The sequence below is a fragment of the Phyllobates terribilis genome, unplaced genomic scaffold (assembly GCF_046119375.1).
Source record: "Phyllobates terribilis strain yellow unplaced genomic scaffold, ASM4611937v1 Scaffold_8__6_contigs__length_399053987, whole genome shotgun sequence".
In the NCBI taxonomy this organism is placed as follows: Eukaryota; Metazoa; Chordata; class Amphibia; order Anura; family Dendrobatidae; genus Phyllobates; species Phyllobates terribilis.
Window position 1 is genome coordinate 297,846,896 of NW_027362768.1, and position 20,185 is coordinate 297,867,080.

General features: G+C 42.1%; 1 protein-coding gene across 9 annotated transcripts in view; it reads left to right on the top strand.

Annotated features, from left to right (window-relative positions):
- The window catches only part of IQSEC1 (IQ motif and Sec7 domain ArfGEF 1), a 913,452-nt gene that overhangs the window by 751,718 nt on the left and 141,549 nt on the right, over positions 1-20,185 (top strand). The window contains exon 1 of one of the 9 annotated variants that reach the window (XM_073644475.1): positions 7,074-7,213. The exons of the other annotated variants lie outside the window; for them this stretch is intronic. The gene's annotated coding sequence lies outside the window, so the exon portion shown is untranslated. Of the gene's footprint in view, positions 1-7,073; positions 7,214-20,185 lie in introns of those variants that run through there. 9 annotated transcript variants of the gene reach the window in all.

Consider the following 20,185-nt stretch of genomic DNA (forward strand, 5'->3'; position numbering starts at 1 on the left):
TTTTTGGTGAATGAAACTAACTTTATGAAACATGTACTGCAGACAAATGACACATATAATCTGCACCCCAAAAAAAACAGCAAATACGCAGCAAAACCTGCTTTTTGTAAGCAGCTTTTTTACAGCCAAGAGAGCAAGTTTTGGTTGCATCAAAAAAAACAACGTGTGAACATAGCCTTTCATAACTTTTTTTTACTTTTCTAAAATAACGACTATATACTTTAGAATAGACTTAATGGCATGAAAAGGGTCTGTTTTTCTGCCTTACAAACTGCTCTATTTGCAGTTTGAAGCCACATTATAGCAGCAGGCTCAGTGTAAGGCCACGGTCCCACTATCAGGATTTGGTCAGTATTCGGTCAGTATTTTTTCTCAGGAGTGGGAGCCAAAACCAGGAGTGGGTGATAAATGCAGAATTGGTGACTTGTTTAGATTATACCTTTTCCCTGATTGTTCCTCACCTTGTTTTGGCTCCAACTCCTCAGAAAAAATACTGACCGAATACTGATAGTGGGGCCGTGGCCTTAAGCACTGCTTTGGGGACCACTGTCATGTCTGTTGTACATTTCTGTGTCCTCCAACCCTCTAGCGTACAACACCGGCCTCTCCTGCATTCGGTATTTTCTAGCCATTACTTGCAAATCAATATCCAGGAAACTATCATTAAAAATGTACAAGACTAAAGATAGAAACATCCAGGTTCTAGTTCCATCACCTGCTGACCAGTGACCGGGATTTGTTCAGACATTATAACATGGGGCTGGGGGGATCTGGCATAATTCTTCAAAACTTTAGTGTCAGAGCGTCTTTCACCCGACGATCATCGCTTGAACCAATTTCAATAGTATATCAGAATTTTTAAAATTGCAACTCCCCAATATCTTACATGCTCAGAATTGTATTCGGGGATGCAGAGGTTGCGGTCGTACCCAGGACCTGGAGATTCACCGGTCCCAGTTTTTTTTCCCAGCTGGGGGAATTATTTCCAATTTCGATTTGACGTCCAAAAGACTCAGGTTATGACTGTATATTTACTAAAATATGTGTTAAAGTCAACCCTAACTCACAGTCATAAGTTGTCATCTGAGGCAAGAAATGTCAGATAACACACTTTGGCCCCGCTTCATTATTTTTTAAGTTTTTGGTGTTTTTAAGTCTATTTTTGATTTATGTCTAATTCTTCTTTTAAATTGCACCTAGTGTCCCGAGGATCACTAGACATTATGTCACGCGATTGCTGCAGCCAATTAGTGCTGGCTTCATTCTCCCCACCTTCGGACGAATCAAGACATCCAGTGCAAATGATAGAGCAGTCACTGCTATCACTTCCTCCGGATGTCAATTGCATCCAAAGGAGAAGAGAGTGAAGCCAGCGCTGACTGACCGAAGGAATTGCATGACATAATGTCATGCGAGCCCCGGGAGAGTCAGTGCTGACACCGCTGGAACGGCACCGCAGGTGAGTGTAAGTATTATTTTACGGGGGGGGGGGAAACATAGGAATTCAGAAGGGGTTGTCCGAGTAGAAGACAACCCCTATAAGTCTATTTTGTATGTGCTCACCTATTTTTTTTTTTTTCATTTATATTCACCATGTGTGAGTGTGTTTTTTCTTTTCCAGATATTTGTGATCAATTCAATCAATTGCAGCTTTTTAAAAGTTGCAAAATTATTTGCCCAAATATACTACGGTCATCCCCTGGTTTTTTTTGTGCAGGTGGTATAGTTGTGTACGACATCTCAATGGAACATGCAACTTATTGCTATTAAAACGTGCAAAAAATGTTAAAGGCAAAAATAAAGAGCATGGTGAGCATTTTGAAGACTTTGGTGCAAAAAAAAATGAAAGTGACCTAAAAGAAATGCAAAGGATGAATCAGGCCTTTTATTATGTAACTTTTATTAGTGTTTTGTTTTAGTTTTTTCAAAAAATTCTGAATTACAATGTATGTAAAAAAATTAACCAGTTACTCTTAATGTTGGTTCGATAGGTAAATGTGGCCAGTGGCAGTGACGGGCACAGCTGCCCAAGCAGCCTACATAAAGAATGATAAAGACGCCCTGCTCTTCATTGTACTGATCAGCGGGAGGACCAGGAGGTTGGGTCTCCAAGGATCAAACATTGATCGCCTATCTAAAGGAAAGGTCTTCCCTATTATAATGCCGGATAGCGTTCTGGTTGGGTTCCTATGACATTTACAGTAAGCCTGTTTAGAATAATGCTTATTTACAAGCTACAGTATTGGCACCCCCTTGCATATATAGTGGCACCCATGGATGGTGGTTGAGCATGTGTGATCAATCTATAATTGGATCTATTCTCGGCAGTAGGACCATATCCTTTATGTGTACCCCGATTTACACCAGTTTTGCTTCAAATCAGACAACGCAGAGGGATCTCATTTAACTACAGCACAAGCTAAATTTGAGCACTGTTAGGGTATGTTCACACATCTCTTTGTTGTCACATTTTTCCTGCATGTTTTTGCCACGGAAAATGTAGTATTTTACTGTCCCTGCATTGTGAATGAAATTACTGGAATCTCATGCACACGCAGCTTATTTTTTCCTTACAGATTTGAAGCAGTGTCAAATCTGCAATTCTTTCAGCGTTTTTTACCCGTTCTAAGGGCTCTTCACACATCAGTGCATCCGGTACGTGTGGTGACAGTTTCCACATGTACCGGAGACACTAACACACGCAGACCCATTCAAATCTATTCTTCTGTACACATGTCTGTGTGTTTCCACAGACCGTTTGCTCCACGCGCTGACATGTCCATTTTTTTGCGGATACATGGTCCGCAAAAGTGTCTCATGCTGATCACACACGGATGAAATCAGTGTGACGCATACCGGTGCCTGGGAATCAGTGTACAGTTAGCGCTGTTCCCAAGCGCCGGGTGCTGAACGCTGCCCTCATTATTGTCCTCTGCCGGCGCTGCGATCAGCACCAGCAGGGACAATGATGAGGGTAGTGGTTTCTGCTCCCGCAGTGTCCCTGTGTAAAAATAAGAATGAAATAATAAAATCCATATACTCCCCTGTCCTAGGTGTCCCCCGCTGTAATCCTCTGACCGCTGACGCTGAGGAGCCAGAAAGAATGAGCGGCTCCGGAGCTGAGCTCAGTAGCGGTGTTATGTCACTCACTGAGCGCAGCTCCGGGGCCCGCTCGCTGGTGCAGCTCATTCTCCCAGGCTCCTCGGCGTTAGCGGTCAGAGGATTACAGCGGGGGTCACCTAGGACAGGTGAGTATAAGGATTTTATTATTTTAATCTTTTTTTACACAGGGACACTGCGGGAGCAGACTACCACTACCCTCATCATTGCTGGTGCAGCGCCAGCAGGTAACCATGATGATGGCAGCGTTCAGCACCCGGCACTTGGGAACAGCATTAACTGTATTGCTGATTCCCTGGCGCTGATCTGTGTGATCCTGATGTGGCACATGGTTGACACACGCGTGACACGCGGACACATGGGATACGGATATCTCCAATACCGTTTTTTCCGGTACTGGAAATATACAGACGTTTGAATAAATGGAAAATACGGATTAGAAATGCATCAAAAATTCGGCAAAAATGTGGCAAAATCTCAGTAAAAAGCACATGTTTATGCAGCATTTTTCCTGCCATGGGACCCGTATGGCAGAAATGTTTGCAGCAAATACTTAACATATGCACATACCCTTATGGTCCTAATTTAATAGGTGTAAATTGAAAAAAAATTAAAATACTGGAGTGCATTTACACTGTTAAGTAAGCTCCCATAGACTACATTCAGGTCGTTCAGCACTTGATTACGCAGGCTGATGAAGAATGATGGGGACAGAACAATTACTTCTGCTACTGGATCATTCTGTCCTCATACAATATCATGTTATGAGCAGCACACTGGCCAATGTGCTGCCGAGAATGATGATTCTTATACCAGTATAAACGGTCCAATAAATGAGCCGTTGCTCTATCGCTGGGTGATTGCCGACATGTTTACACCTAAGACCGTTCATCTGCGCATCTGGTATTTCTAAGAGTATATGCAACACACTCTGTATGTTACACACACTCCATGCTACACGCACACACAAACATACTACCCACACACTCCGTGCTACACGCACACACTGCATGTTACACACACACTCCATGCTACACACACTGCATATTACACATACTCTGTACTACACACACACATACTACATGTCAAACACACACTTCATGTTACACACACACACTCCGTGCTACACACATATTACATGTCACATACACTCCATGTTACACACAGATACACTCCATGCTACACTCACCCACATACTACATGTCAAACACACATTACGTGCTACACACACGACACACACTGCATGTTACACACACACACCGTGCTACACACATACTACATGTCACATACACTCCATGTTACACACACACACTCCATTCCACACTCACACACATACTACATGTCACACACACACACTACGTGCTACACACACGCACACACACTGCATGTTACACGCACACACTCCATGCTACACACATATTACATGTCACACACACTCCATGTTACACACACACACACTCCATGCTACACTCACAAACATACTACATGTCTCACACACACACTACGTGCTACACACACGCACACACACTGCATGTTACACACACAATGCAGAGGACATGCTATACTCTCTCCTCCTCTGCAGCTCCTCCATACTGCCGCAGGGTGAAGGACCTTTGGTCACATGACCATAATGTCACCAAAGATCCTTGAAAACTTCCAAGCTTAGAAATTTTACTGATAATGCAGGACCAGCATTATCAATTCAGTTTCTGGCTTGTAAAGGCTAGGGGCCATTTGGAGATAAGGACACTGGGCTATTGGCCAGTTTACACTTCCTTGCACCAACGCTAGCCCTACATGAATGGAGTGATAGTACCCTCCACTTAAGAGGGATTTCCCATGGTATATTGGTAGAATATTCTATAATTTAATGATCATTCCCCACCAACCCCTAGAAAGAGGGGACTGTAACTAGAAATGAGCAAAACGATTTGAACTACCTTGGTCTGGCTTCCAGTTTGGTTATCCTCTGCCACTTAATAGGCCTCCGCGACACCATGCCGTTGCCAGAGGCCTAGTCACTAAACCTCACAAGACATGATGACACGTGTCGCTCCTAGTAAGTGGCAGCAGCACCCAGGATGCCGGGCAGAGGATTGTTGGCACAGAAGTTCGCATTGTCCCAGTTCGTCTGCCAGGGACGACTGAACTGGGTAGTTTGAATATTTTTGCTCATCTCTACCTGTCTCCGTTTTTTTTTTACTAGCACCTTCCCAAGGATCAGTGATTTATTGTACAGTATAAACCCTTCATTTTATATCATTTACTATGATGCTGAAGTCATACTTTTTTTTTTTTACTTAAATTCATGTATTTGTGGCTAAAACTTATTTTTGCAATTGGGTTTCATTAAAAATATTGCACCATTTGGCTTTTTACAGGCTCCTTGTTTCCCTGCACATTCAACTTTGATGTGGTCTGAAAGGAGCTCAGAAAAATAAATAAAGCGTTACAAACTGCTTGTCAGAACAGCTCACTGATTGGTTCTCAGTTAACTCATTCTTCAGCCAACAATAGACAGTGCAACGTAGAGGCTAGAACGTTGCAAGTTTTTAATGAAACCCCAATTCCAAAATTATTTTTAACCCAAAATTCATGCATTTAAGTAAAAAAAAAAGAAATTGCCCATAAAATTAGCTCTTTGATATATTAATATTTTAAATTCGCTTCGAGTGACCCTAGTCTCAGTCGACATGTTATTTTTAGACCGTAAAACTGCAAAACCCATAAGACACATAGCTAATGTTAAAGTCATATTCTGCAGGCACCGTGCGACGCCGTGTGACAGTCACGCTCCGGTAGACATTTATGGGGACATTCAGACAAGTCTTTGTCATCTTTAAGCACCACCCTAAAAGACAGTCATTACATGCGGTCATCGACGTTAATTACAATCTGCCATGACTACAGATATTTCCACACATAACCCAGCTTCCAATGCAATGCATAAGAAAGGCACCAGATGAGCTGATGTAACCAGACATGACGGTTATTAGGGGGTTAAATAGACATCATCTTCTGTGTTTTATCCTCTTTGGAAGTTGTGCTGGAGCACAAAATCTGCCTTTGTATACTCGCGTACAAGACTCTGCCGGCGAGGCAGGGGTTAACGCCCTGGGTGGCTAAACCAGTTTTAAGGAAACGTAGCCTGAGTCAGAATTCTTGTGAACTTCCCACAACTTTTAATGCCACCTCGTCCGATAACCCTGAGAAACGAGCGAGAGCCCCGTGTCCCCGACCGGTGTAGCTAAGGAGGTTTCTCCAATTTACTAAGCACGGAAAGTCGATCTGCAGGAGTGGAAAGTGGATCTGCGGGAGCGGAAAGTGGATCTGCGGGAGCGGAAAGTGGATCTGCGGGAGCGGAAAGTGGATCTGCGGGAGCGGAAAGTGGATCTGCAGAAGTGGAAAGTGGTTCTGCGGGAGCGGAAAGTGGATCTGCGGGAGTGGAAAGTGGATCTGCAGGAGTGGAAAGTGGATTGGAGTTGTTGTCGCCGATTGTTGTTGCATCCTATAAATGACCGCCGAGGAGGGATTCCTTATTTATTTCTGGAATTAAATCATTTGGCGGAGAACTATTAGGTTTTGCCAACGCTTGAGAAACGGAGAAGGGTTTAATTCCATTAAGTAACCATCCTCGTGAAGGAAAGACTGATTTAATTCCATTAAGTCACGTGCCGCATCATCTGTTATGTACAGTTCGGCTCCAATCTCTTAAGCCTCAGACTATGTCTTGCAAGGATGAGAAGGCCTTTGACCTTGCAATAAGGTTGCCTAATGTCTGCAATCACCGGAGAGATTGGGAATTACCCAGTGCATAGTGGACGAGCGGCGGAGAAGAAGAGGAAGCTATAGGGTCCAGCCCACCGCTACAATGTGCTGAGCTGTACTGTACGGTATATCTCGCTCGCACGTTGCTCGTCAATGAGGGACTGACCTAGCTGCATCCTCCTATACGAGCACAAAGCTTTCTTGTTTTTTTTTTTCCTTCCTGTGTCATTACGGAGTATCCACTGCAAAGTGACACAGGCATCGCTCCACCTGAACGCCGGATCCTCGCTCTTTGTCGCCAGCCCGGGCAAGGATGGAGTCAGAGGTAGGTGGCTGATGCAGTGCAGGACACTGTGCCGCAGGAGACACAATGATTTAGCAGGGCAGTATAGCAGCAGCACTGAGCCGTCTGCAATGTCTGCTGTTTTGCATGTTGTGGAGGAGACTCCTCTATGTGTGAATGCGGAGTATTGTTATTCATCCATTAACTCTCGTCTGACTGGTTGACAAGTTGGGGACCTGCGATCTAGCGATATCCAAGAAGTACGTGTAGTCTACTAATACACAAAAAGAAGATCTGTTGAGACCCGGTGTATTGGGCCTGTGGCTTTACGACTGTAAAGATCCTTGTACTAGGAAATGTTAAAGGCTTTTTCCTAATAATCAGGTTTGATATTTAATTATCTTACTCATATAGCACCGTCATATTCCGCAGCGCTGTACAGACATCGTTTGGGGCTCACAATCTACATTCCCTATCAGTATGTCTTTGGAGTGTGCGAGGAAACCGGAGAACCCGGGGGAAACCCACACAAACAAGCAATAGGGTTATAATGCAACCAGCATTGGTAGGTGGGGGGTTATTACTGTAACCATTGTCGTTGAGTTCGGAATTTACTAGTTCTTTTTACTTAGTTGGAAATATGTTGCTATCCCTCGGTCATATTACCATGGTGCACCGTTGCAGGATAAGTCTCGGAAAATTAAAGTCCTTCTTAAATAGCAGCGTTGCCCATGCATGGTGTGCCATGGGGAATGACCCGTGTTGTAAAAGGCACCTATGTATTGTGTCATTTCTCCAATTCTAATACCGCTACGATGTATTGAATATAATGTAATCTGCACTTTAGAGTTGGTGCGAATCAATTTGCAAAGCTCGGCCCATCTGCCCCATAAGTAACGCTGGACCGAAATCGTGAGAACCGCCTCTTACCCTCCGGTATCCGCGGCTCTTTTTTTGATTAGCCATCTAAGAGCAACATCTCATGGACATCACGCCTCAACGATGATATCACGTCAGACCTCCTAATCAAGAGGAGCCGCGGATGACATCAGTTAAGAGGCGGCACTCTCAGGGCTTCATATTACCGATGGGCCAAGTCTTGCAAATTGATTTGCACCAGCTCTAAACTTTACGTTACAATATTATATTGCATATATGATATACACTGTAGCTGTATTGGAATTGGACAAAATTGTGAAAAATTAAGCACGGAGTGGTGCCCAAGTCTATAAAATAATGTCATAGATGCTGAAATTTTCTGCGGCATTGTTACCTCTAGGTCCTCATTCAGACGTCCGTTTTTCATGTACATGCTCTATTTATGTTTTTATGATAGACCTCATGCCCATTATATTCTGTAGGGTGGTTCACGTGACTGTGTCTTGTGGATGAGTATAAGGAAAAAAAAAGAGGGAGACATGTTTGATTTTGATCCAAGTTACATATAAAAATCGCACATTCAAGTCTATGGATCTGGGAAAAATTCGAACACCACACTGATGGCTCCCTAGTTGCCTTCTAGTGTTGTCCAGTTTTCACTGTCTAATGCAAGAAGATAGAGAATGTTGATCAGTTTTTTTATACTCTTATATTAGAGAAAAATGGATGAAACACTGATGGTAAAAACTGAGACTCGGAACGAATACTGATGTAATTCTGATCCGGCACACTGATGAAATTCGGTCCTTTTTTATTTTCACGTAGAAGAAAAAATCCAATGTCCGAATGAGGTCTAATACTATTGCCCTTTCCTCAGCTTTTACAGGCCAAGCAGAACAGCTTAATATGGAGGCAAGCACTCATTGGATCAAAGTAGGTGGGCAAAATTTTTGAAAGCTTCATTAAAGAGGCAATTACGGAGCATCTTGATGCTAATAATCTTTTAATCCCGAACCAACATGGATTCATGAGGAATCGCTCCTGCCAAACAAGCCTGATTGACTTCTACGAGGAGGTTAGCTCTCGAGTAGATCAGGGGAACCAGTGGATGTCGTGTATCTCGACTTCTCAAAAGCGTTCGATAGCGTGCCACATAATAGGTTGGTATACAAAATGAGAATGATGGGGCTGGGGGAAAATGTCTGCAAGTGGGTAGCTAACTGGCTAAAGGATAGATGGCAGAGGATGGTTATAAATGGAATATACTCAGATTGGGTAAGCGTCACTAGTGGGGTACCACAGGGGTCTGTACTAGGCCCAATGTTATTTATTATCTTTATTAACGACATAGTCAACGGGATAAATAGTAAAATATCAATATTTGCAGATGACACAAAGTTATGTAAAACAATTAATACAAAAGAGGACAGTGCAGACCTACAGAGGGATTTGGATAAGCTGGGTAGGTGGAGCATTAAATGGCAAATGAGGTTTAACGAGGAGAAATGTAAGGTCATACATATGGGAAGGAAAAATGGAAGTCACTAGTACTCACTGAATGGGAAATCATTGGGGAATTCAGAGATGGAGAAGGACTTGGGCATCTTGATTGATAGCAAACTAAATTGGAGTGCCCAAAGTCAGGCCGCTGCTGTAAGGGCAAACAGGGTAATGGGATGTATCAGAAGAGGTATAGCTGCAAAGGATGAGAACATTGTTCTTCCACTGTACAAAGCACTGGTCAGACCACACTTGGAATACTGTGCTCAGTTATGGGCCCCAATATATAGAAAGGATATAAATGAGCTTGAAAAGGTACAAAGGAGGGCAACAAAATTAATAAAGGGAATGGAGGGACTGCAATACCCAGAGAGGTTGGCAAAACTAGGACTATTCAGCTTGGAAAAGAGAAGGTTGAGGGGGGACATAATAAATGTGTACAAATATGTTAGGGGACAGTATAGAGATCTTGCCCGAGATTTGTTCAAAAGGAGGGATATTACGGTAACAAGAGGGCATTCACTAAGACTGGAAGAGAAAAGGTTTCAGCACCAGCATAGGAAGGGGTTCTTTACGGTAAGAGCAGTGAGAATATGGAATTCACTGAGTGAGGAGACGGTAATGTCGGATTCACTACACCAGTTCAAGCGGGGACTGGATGCTTTTCTAGATACCAGGCAGATTTCAGCATATACTTAAAAATAAAATAAAATAGTAGGTTGATACAGGGATTTATTCTGACTGCTGGTTTCAGAGTCGGGAGGGAATTTTTCCTCAGGTGAAGATTGGCCAAATCATTTGGGGTTTTTGCCCTCCTCTGGATCAACTTTAGCAATTACAGAACTAACAGGTCGAACTTGATGGACGCAAGTCTTTATTCGGCTTTACAAACTATGTTACTATGTTAGGTGCAGGCAATGGGCAAAAAGTTTAAACCGACGTGTTGAGTGACAGCAATTCTCAAATAAGTCTCAAAACAACTGTGCAACCAAGAAAGTATCGGGGTTGGATGCAAAATATTGATGTGGGCATGGTTGATAAATGATGATGTCTTTTCAGCCATCTATTAAAACTTTGATATATTTGGAACTTTACTGAAAAACTTTCCAAACTCCAGTGTATTTCGTCTGAGTGGCTGAGAGGTGGAGGACTTATGTGGTGGAGACCTCATGGCTGATGTCCCTTTTTGCCTTCCTTATGATCAGGCCGTGCTAGGATCACTTGTTTGGGTTCCTTCACAATAACTTGGGGGTCTCAGAATATTATCTCAGCAATCAGTTATGGTGGAAGGGTTCTAAAAAAAACCTCCTTCCGTATCTTGAAAATAGTTGTTTTTTTCTGCATGCATTTAGTAGTGGGAAGAAAACATTAGTGAGGGCTTTGGAGTAATTGATTTGTTCTTTGTCCATGATAAATATGGTGCTGGTAATATTTTCTTACCCAGTCAATTTTCTATCTTATAAGCAGGCAAGGTCACTAATGGCAAAAGTATATGATCCTCTAACAATATCGAGCCTCTGAATGTATTGATCTCGGAAAACAGAGATTCGAGTCGTGTTGCACTCTGCTCAGGTGTGGGTTTGATCCGTTCTGTCTTATCAGAAAGCAATTTGGTTGTCTGCTCTTAACAAAAGAATTCTGTTTAAGAGCAGCTTGCTGAGATCAAAAGAGATTTCACAAGATGTCAGAAGAAGAGTTTTGACGCTAATAAGACTGGAAAGCCGTAGAAAATCGTTTCCAAGACTTGGGCCTCCTCCATTTTTTCCATATTGATGACAGAGAAATAAATTAATGAAGTTCAGTTCTCATCAGTAAATTAATAATTTGTAGGGTGGTACAACATATAGATTTTTTGGTCATGTGATCTGTGGGTCTACCATGGGAGCAGTTTATAGACAAGGATGGACCTCATGGGATGTCAGTTTAGAGGACATAAAAGCTCTACAGAGAACACAGTGCTGCCTACCGTATGGCAGTTTTGCTAAAGATCGGCACAAAACTTATGGACAGAACAGACAAAATGTGACTTGTTAATACAGGTATTGTACTGTAGAGTTGGTGCGAATTGATTCGCCCTTTCCATTCCACTGCCCATGAGAGTGGTCTATGGCCTCGACTTAGGGGTTGGAGAACCACCTCTTACCTGCTCTAATCCCTGACTTTTCTTTTGATTTCCCAGCCTGACAAAATGTCACATACTCATTGCGCCACAACTATGATGTTGAGTCAAGCTGGCTAATTAAAAGAAGAGCTGGGGATGATGTCAAGAGGTGGTTCTCCCACACCCATGTCGCGGCACCAGACCACTGTTATGGCCGATGGAATGGGATGTGCGAAGAAACTCACACCAACTCTACACTTTACCTAATCTTCTACCTTGGTGTAAAGCAGAACATGTTGGGTTGCTTTGGCGACCCTCGTCCTGAACAAATTGTAGCCATCGAGAGGTCAATATAAGTTGCCCCATACATAACATTTAGCACTTATGCACAGGATAGGAATGATCTGAGGGTCTGGCCACTAAAACCCCCACTCCTCCTGAGACCTGGAAGCCCAGAATCCTCCCTGTGAATGGGGCAGTGGTGAGCATGTGGTGAGCATGTGCTGCCATCTATAGACAGGGAATGAAGCCGTGGTCGCACATGTTCACTACTACTCCATTGACACAGGGAACTTTGGGATTCCCTTTCTCAGTATCAATAAAAGCAATAGGACCACTAGTGATCATTCATTTATTATCTATCTTGTAGGTAGGTCATATACATTGTTTATGGGACAACACGTTAAAATATAAAGTGGTACCAGAAACTCTAATGCAAAGTTTTGTTTGGTGAGCCAAAAAAAAACCAAAACCATATACTGTATATACACAGCACCAGAAAGTAAATTGTTAAGAATGATTGGTTATACTTAGAAATGAAAATCCAGTAAAGTCACTGGACACTCCATTATAAACCCACCTAATTACAATTTTTTGTCTCATTTATCAAGTCATGCAAAGAAAAAATTAGGATGATGGTACATTTCTGGTGATCACTACAACCATATTAAAGTGACCCTCTTCCCTGGCACTGATAAGTGACTATGCATCTGTCATGTATGCCTACATGGTGCGCTCTGTCTGCCTCCTCTGCTGAGACTAGCTTTTTGGTCATCCTGCATTCAAGATGGGTGTCACAGTGACATAGGGAACAGGGATAAGTCTGAATCATGCCTACACAGCATGGAAAGGGCAGGGGAAGCATGATTCGGACTTACGACTGTGCTCCCCATGCCACTTTGATGCAGAAGGAGAGGAACTCCAGATTCGACAGAGGGGCAGTGGTAGGCAAATGGAGGCCTCCATGTTGGGTGACTGACTATACATGAGAAATGCATAGTCACTTTTTAGAGCCGGGGTGAAGGGTCGGTTTATTTCTTACCAGTTGGTTCATCTTCACAAGTCCTGTCAACTATGTCCAATTAAGCCATATGGACTAGACTAGCTGTAGAGCTGCTAGCGTAGAGCGTCTTTCAGTCTGGTGGTTCGAGCCATTGATTTTAATGTATGTACATTGATCAACTAAGCATTAACAGCACTGACAGGTGACAGTGATAACATTTATTATCTCGTTAAAATGACACATGTCAAAAGGCAGGATATATGTATTAGCAAGTGGATAGCCCGTTCTTGAAGTTCATGTATTGGAAGCATAAAAAATGGTCTAGCATAAGGATCTGAGAAACAAGGGTCAAACTGGTAGGGTAGACAAGGGTAGACTACTGGTTTAGAGGAGATCAAAAAGGGCAACCCTTGCAAGGTTTTTCTGTTATACGGTGTTTAGCACCAACCAAATGTGGTCCAAGGAAGGTCATCCGGTAAATCGGCAACATAATCATGCTGCATGGGGTGTGAAGGTTATTTCATCTGATCCCACATAATAGCTAGTGTAGCACAAGATGCTGAATAATTTATTGCCGAGAACCTTCATAAGGTCTTGAAGAATTCATGTCTTGACGGGTCAGAGCTCTTTTGGTGGTGTGAAGATCAGACAGGTGGTTTATATCTTATGGTTGATTGGTGTATATTAAAATGTATGGCTGAATGTAGCTTTCCCTTGGTGGGACCTCCCCAGTAAGGATTATTTACACACTATATGTGCATGATAATAGCTACGACCATGATAATAGATATGAGATTAAATAAATATCTGGTCAAAATGTAAACTATCTACACAAAAAAAAAAAAAAAGTAACAAAGATATTATGTAGTATGGTTAGTGCAACCGTCTGTCAAGTGTAAGCTGCAATCAACCGGAGGTCAACATTAGTGTTTGACATCGTTACTGATGGAGGTATTACTCTGGAGGCACAGGCGTTGGGTTTCTTCTCTTACTCTGGGCAAATATTTTACATGCTTATTGACCAGCTAAAGGTCAGTTATTTCACTAATTTCCCATAACAGGTAAGATTTATGTACTTTTTTAGTACTAAAGAAAATTCTCCAATTTCAACAGACTCCAGTGATGATTGTAACGAGACCATTCCATCCTCCTCTTTAATCGTGTACCTCATTGAACATTACAGTTTTCAGGCAGCAGACGGTGAATTATTCATAATATGGGCTCATTACAAAGAGTCTTTTGAAGTTTCTTTTTTCAATAGACCCCAATATAAAGGGAACATTTGTTTTCGTACCTTTGATTTCCCTCACATAGACTGACAACAAGGTGGAGGATACAAACCCTTGACGTTCCTCTGATTCTTCATATCATCTCTTTTTCCATACTAAAACCTTATATTTTGATTTATCACGTAAAACCTGATGGATTTAATGAAATAAACTCCTTAGGAGTATTCCTACACTTTTTCCTTGAGCGCGGCACTTGAATTTTGTAGATGGCATCTTGAGTTTTTTTTACATTTGTGCAGATTTACATTAAATATGGAGGATTGTTACTGACTCTTCATGCACAACATCTCTTAGTATTTTACTCTTCTTATTGGTATTACTTTAAGATATAATATCTGTGGAGAACAATGGAGCCAAATTAACCCTTTATTAAAGTGATACTGCCATTTTAGGGAACCTGTGAAAAGGGTCCTATTAAAATGGCCCATTTTGTAGATGTACACCCTGAGATAAAGAGGAATACCTAACACCCTACTGGACAGTCTCTTGCCTATTGACTAGTGCTTGGTTGCTCTTTAATGCCCTTTTGCTCCTTAATTTCTAATGTTGGGTCAGTTTCCCTGATGCAAGAGAGTGTTAATGCATGCAACAAAAACCTGATGATGATGATTATAGGTCAATGATTATGAAGATTATAGGTCAACAGGTTCCATCCAGAATAGCTGGGATCCATATCAAAATAAGCATGTCATAGCTGCCGCGACTCCATTACGAATAGAAAGCATGATGGTAGTGGCCTAGCACCTTAGACTTTGGTCATCTCAACTGTTGATTTTGCCCGAACTGGCCAAGTATCTAATGTGTATAACATGTTTGGTCGACGTTTGGTTAGCCTATGTCAAGGGAGATAAGCCAACACCAAAGGTGTCTTCTCCGCTCTTCCACTCGGAAAAAATGCATGCTTGTCTGAACTGAGCATGCATCTGATGGCCTGATGAAGGCACCATCATGGAAGTCTCAATAAAGTGACCAAACCTCTACTTATGAGGCATCTTCTCTTCCAGTAGCGCCCAGTGGTTTCTTGTTTCTCTTCTACATCCTAGAGCAGTGTTCCCACTGGCCAAATATGTCATACATATTTGTTGCTCTAGAACTGTGTTCCCCAGCTCCAATCCTCAAGAGCCACCAACAGGTCATGTCTTCAGGATTTCCTTAGCATTGCCCAGGTGATAATTGCATCACCTGCACAGGCAATAATTCCATGACCTGTGCAATACTATGGAAATCATGATCTGTTGGTGGCTTTTGAACACTGGAGTTGGGGATCTCTGCCTTAGAGCACCAAATGTGTATGGCATGTCTGGCCAACATTTGTTCATTTGTTCAGCCTATGTCAAGGGAGATAAGCCAACTGCAAAGGTCTCTTCTCAACTCTCCTGCTCTGAACAGATGCATGCTTGGCTGACCTGAGCGTACATGTGTATGGGGAAGTTGGGTGAGAGAGCTGACAGCCGATGAAACTGTCTTACCCTACTGTTGGAAGCCTTTGCAAGATTTTTGCTAAGGATAGTCATTTGGCATTCTTTTTAGCAGCTTCTCGTAGGGCTTACTCATTATATGCCTTTCTACTCAGTAGTTCAGCTTTGATAAGACATCGAAGAGATGTTATAACGTGAAGACTCTTCTAGAGACAGGTTTCCTTTAAGGCATTGAAAAGATAGAGCCATAAACATGGATGCCTGAAGAATAAATGAATGTTGCTGGGATTTACAATGCGCTTTTCAGCTGCCTATTATAATGACGTATAGATAAATCTCTACATAAAAGAATACGAACAAGAAAGTGCGCATTTGATTCTTGGCATTACATTAGATTGCGCTACTATGGGATTGATCACACACGCAAAGCTCGCAGTAATAGCCTTCTGTCTATACGTGGCTGCTCTTTACAGAGGGTCAATTGACATTGGAAAATGGAAAGTCATTTGAAAATAACAATAAAAAGCATTTGCAGAGCGATGGAGCTAGTTCTCCGAGATGGGCGGTAAAACAGGTATGTTTGTTAGTTATTCACCGGAGATTGATTGACTATTTGAGACATTTTGTGGACTGAAAATGTCAGATCAAAGTGAGCACAATACAGATAAATTATCCCGGGCTCGTGCTGCTTCGCTTTGTTTCTGGTGCATAATGAGACTGTTATTTCAGCTGTTACCTTCAGTCTTTGGCCATTGTGTGGAGGCTAATCCCCCGGCTGCTGCTTACAAGGCTGATTCGTGTAGCAATGGTTATTTCCAAGAGAAGTTCTTTATCAAGTGCTAACAATCCCCCCTACGGTTTATTGGGTCAATGTCTCATTGGGAATCTATACCAGCCCCTCGTTCCGTTTTTTCACTTGGACAACTATAAGCTGAGATTTTTCATGCAAACGTAAATGGTATAATAAAGTGGTGTCCAAATGTCTCCATTCCAGTAGACCCAAACAAACTAGAGACACGATGATTATATGGTTATTAATAAACCAGACCCCAATGGTTGTGTCATCCATTAAGGCATATCCTCTGCAGGCTGCTATTAGCCATCATAGCCAGGTGACATCATCAGGATCCATGTCAAACACATGCCTCAACATTTTGAATGGGCAAAGACCTCAAAATGACCAAAATATATTGGTTAAGTTCACTTGATTCATTAAAGGGGTCTTCCAACCTAAACAAGTTATCACCTATCCACACGTTAGATCAGTGTGGACTCCACCACTGGGGGGGGGGGGGTCACATACAGTGTCAGACAGAAGAACATTGGGCTCACCTGAGGATTTGATTCTGAGGGCCCACCTGTCTCCACCACTCAAGAGCCCCATAGCAGCTGCAAGGTTTGCACTACGAACACTCCTGAAGAAGAAGCCAGGTTCTCTGGTGGGCCCGTTCAACCCTGGACACATAAATTCACCAGAATTAGAGACTTCTGTTCCCTGTGGAAATCTTTATTACCCTAAGCATTCATATGGGACCTGCTTAGGGCGTTTATTGGATCATTTAGACGGGTAAATGATCAGCAAAATAAACAAAACACCAGCTCACCCACAGCGACTCTCGGCGCGCTTAAGCCCAGAACACGTGTGGCCACACGTAGAAACAATGTTGAAAAAAGGAAAAAGGTTCCAGCTTCCAAAATTTCGATCTTTATTTTTCCATCATTAAAATTCCATTAAGTCACAAGGTGCATGTGTAAAATCCATATAGCAATGCGACTCCAACTCTCACCAGCGTTCTTTGTCAAGCTTGGAATTTTAATAATGGAATAATAAAGATCGAAATGATCAGCAAACATGTGTTTGTAAGAACTCTTACTCCTGATTATTTGCCCATGAGAAAGCAAAACACTCATCTGTTGGGTGATTGTGCCAAAAAAAAGCATCCATTTTTAGAAATACCAGCAGTGCAGATGAGCTTTCTTAGGGAGCAGTCAGACGGCCATATAAATCGGACTGAGATCGGAACGCAGTGCACGGACTGACCAGCGGCTCTCCTGACCCGAGCCTGACCACTTCATGTATTTCTATGCACTTGTCACGCTCGGGTTGGGAGAGCCGCCGGCCAGTCCGTGCACTGCGTTCCAATCTCGGTCCGATTTATATGGTCTATATATTGAACCCTTAGGTGTAAACATCACATTAGAAAATTGCTCATTCATTGGGTCATAAGTTTATTTAAAAATCATTGCTCTTAGCAGTACGTTGTCCCGTGCAAACAGGGGATGTGCTGCCGATCACATGATACTGTATGGGGATCGAACGACCATATTAGCAATTGTTCCATCCCCATTACTGTTCATCAGACCATGCAATCAGGACGGTAGATGAGCGCTGGACTTGTTAAATAGTTGATCAGCACTAATTAAAGTGCCTTGATGAGCCAAAATCGTCATGTCTCAGTGCACTATGTGGCACAGAGGAAGATAGCCCAGTGCAGCGCTCAGTTATCGTCCGATATCTTTAGTACCTTAGGCTTGAATATGAAACCTGTCGCTCCATTCAAGTCCATGACACTGATGAAGATGGCCCATTGTATCTTTGAGTATCTTAGAATTGAATGGGACGAAAGGGCTCGTGCGTATAACCTTGCGGAAGTTTGGTTGGTTTCTCTCCTTTTTTTTTTGCAACAAATGTTTAATATAAGTTATAGACTTTACACCCATGTGTGCATTGGTTTATAAGTACTGTTTGCAGGTGAAGCATGGCCTTCCATAGGTAATATACATTTCATAAGTGTGATACATCCTCAAGTCATTTCCCTCTTTGTAGCTTGGATATCTCTGGGCTGGATTGGGACCTAGAAGGATTTTTTGCACTTCTATTTTTCCATTACAGCCTATTGTTGACTTTGCCGTTTTAACAAGATTTGGCCTGTACGTACTTCCTCCTAACATCTGCTTGGACAGATCGGAGCTGGTTTATTACCCTGGTTTTATATTTGGCCAATGAGAGAATGATAAATAACTTGCGGAATGACCTGTCCTTGCAAAACACTGATAATGTGATATTTCCCTAGCCTGGTCGGTACATGTGCTGCCGGCCGAGCTGCTGGTCAGCATTTCCTCCTCTACCAGATAATAACACAGTCATTGCCTTTCATTTCCTCTCAGCTGCTGCCAGCTCTTCAAAAAATGATTTTCCAGAATACATCCCGTTCTGGGGCATCTGCCAGTATGCAGCCCACCATACATAGCTGAGGTTAGGAGGCCCATCCACCATCTTCTGGGTGTCGGTGGTTTGCTTGAAGCAAAAACTATTTCCATACAGACTTCTAGAGGACTTCATATTTTTGCAAGAAATGGGACATCGGATGCAAAAAATAGTCAAAAAATCAATATATAAGAAATAAATGTGTAACATTTTTACATTTAGGTTGACTTTGGAAAGGAAATTCTGTAACAAGGTCAACATGGTGCTACATGAGGCACGATGGATTTAGCTACTTTATTCATCCCACCTACTTATATATTGGCATCACAGACATCATCACTGTCCCCATTGGGGCTCACAATCTAGATTACCTATCAGTATGTCTTAGGAGTGTGGGGAGAAATCGGAGAACCCGGAGGAAACCCATGCAAACACAGGGAGAACATACAAACTCCTTGCAGATGTTGTCCTTGGTGGGATTTGAACCCAGGACCCCAGATTAACAGTGCGCTCTCCCCTTTAACCAATTCATGATGGTTGATTTTCCTTCTTTTTTTTTCCGTTTTTGTTTTTTCCTCCTCTTCTTCCATGAGTCATGACTTTTTTCTTTTTCCGTCCAAATGAGGGCTTATTTTTTGCTGAATGACACCATTCATTTTGTCATGTAATGCACCGGAAAGCAGGAAAAAAATTCCAAATGCATTGAAATTGTAAAAAAAAAAAGTGTAATTCCCCAATTGTTTTTTGAGTATTTTATTTACCATGTTCACTATACGGTAAAACTGACCCGGCAGTATGATTCTACAACAACTTTGAGACGTATAGCGTTTTCATTTTTCAGGGTATGGGGCTGTGCGAGGGTTATTTTTTGCACGGCGAGCTGATGTTTTTACTGATACCATTTTGGGGTAGATATGATGTTTTGATCGCCTCTTATTGCATTTTACTGCAATGTTGCGGCGTCAAAAAAACTGTAATTCTGGCGTTCCAATTTTTTTCTCGTTATTCCGTTTACCGATCAGATTAATTTATTTTAGATTTTAATCGATCAGACTTTTACGAACGCAGCGATACCAAACATGTGTATTTTTTTATTATGTTTTATTTTTAATGGAGTAAAAGGGGGTGATTTGAACTTTTGTGTTTTTTTAATTTTTTCATATTTTTAAGCACTTTTTTTTTACTTTTTACTGTATTTAATAGTTCCCTTAGGGGACTTGAGCTGCAATCGTCCTATTGCCTGTGTTACACAGCTATGTATAGAGTAAATCACGATCTCCTATGAATGCCAGCTAAACGCGTTTTGAAGTATCTATAGCTTCTTCATCAGGAGAAAC